This window comes from Elephantulus edwardii, unplaced genomic scaffold (genome assembly GCF_000299155.1).
Source record: "Elephantulus edwardii isolate Elephantulus edwardi_28Jun2011 unplaced genomic scaffold, EleEdw1.0 scaffold00235, whole genome shotgun sequence".
NCBI classification, from domain to species: Eukaryota; Metazoa; Chordata; class Mammalia; order Macroscelidea; family Macroscelididae; genus Elephantulus; species Elephantulus edwardii.
The window spans coordinates 2,381,385-2,383,095 of NW_006399985.1; positions in this window are offsets into that span (position 1 = coordinate 2,381,385).

Sequence of the window (1,711 nt, forward strand, 5' to 3'; positions counted from 1 at the left end):
CTGGTGACAAGAGTGTTGACCATAGAGCCAAGCCGACTAAAGTTGTTAACAATCTCAATCTCTTCACCATCCATCCTGATGCTGCCAGTGGTGAGAATTTTATCTTCTTGATATTGAGCCTCAGTCCATACTGATGGCTGCAGTCCTTGACCCTCTGCAGTAAGTGCATGAGGTCCTCCTCAGTTTCAGTGAGCAGGGTTGTGACATCTGCATAACGCAGATTGTTAATAGATCTTCCACCAATCCTGATGCCACACTTCTCATAGAGCCCAGCCTCTCAGATAATTTGTTCTGCATACAGGTTGAAAAGGTGTGGAGATAGGACACATCCCTGGTGTACACCCTTTCCAATTTTGAACCTCCTGAATTACTAGTAGTTAAATAGAAACTATTCTTTTCTACTTTTTTTACTGACAAAAGTGCATTGTTAAATGAGCTAGGGTTTCACCCTAGTATAAAACCCATGACCACTCCGAGATGGACAAGCAGTCTTTGAGATTATTTGCTGTCTCCCAGATCTGTGTAATAAAGTGCATTTATGTATATTGCAATCCATTTGTCTTATTATCTATGGACTATGGAAAGAACCCCTTGCGTTCAGTAACACTGGTCTCAGGATAGCTTCAGCACATCCTAGGAGAGAATCTTAGACGTTTGGTGCCCTGAGAGTTCACCACTTCATGGTCTGTACTCAGGACCACAGTGTGTGGTTGCACTGGAAGTCCAGAGAAAGGTTGATTTAGGGGATTTGCAGATGCGGGTCGAGTGGACAATTGAGTTTGGTCTTTATATCTTTGGAAAAATTCTAGAAGATTTGGGAGCTTATGGCTGGTTGGCAAAAAAGGAGTTCTCAGAAACGTTGGCAGAAAGAAAGTAGACTATAGTTGAAAAAATACTCCTGGAAATTACATTTGAAGAGGAAGTTAGAAACTGATCAAAGATTGGGAGAATAAAGTCACTCAGTTTATTGCTTCTAAGCACTGTTGAAACATTTAAGATTGTTGCCCCATTTATTAATCAAGAGAACACTCAGTAATCAAGAGAATGAAGAAATAAGGCAAGAACAAAGGGGTTTGCATTTTATCACAAACCTCAATCTCACTTCCACGGTCATTAGGAGTTTTGTTATTTTATTTATGTTTTTATGTGCCACTGAGTCAAACGGACTCATCACTGACTCTCTCGTGCGTTTTCAGAGGCGGTAAATTGCACAATAGGTGATTTCCCATCTTCTGCAGATCAGCTGGTGAATTTGAACCCTGTGCCTTTGGATTAACAGTGCAACTCCTTACCCATTAGGCCCCCAGAGGTCCAGTCTTTAGCTAATCACTTTAAACTCACTGACATCGTGTCAGAATCGACTCACTGCTGAGCAGACCGCAGGCTTTCAGAGGCCAGAAGTCACACTGAAGGAGAGAGCCCACCATCTTTCTCACCTGCCTTTGGGCTGGCTGTGCATCTCCTTACCCGGAAGGGTCTCAGCACCCCCTTACTTATTGGGAGTAACTGTCCAGCCAGCTAAGACTTCCAGGAATGTCATTGTCATTCAAGTCATATTTTACTCTACTAGGTCAAGGACTGCAGTCTCCAATACAGACTGAAGCTCAGCATCATGAAAACAAAGATTCTCACCACTGGGCCAATTGGCAGCATCAGGATGGATGGTGAAGAGATTGAGTTTATTCACAGTTTTAGTTTACTTGGTTCCACA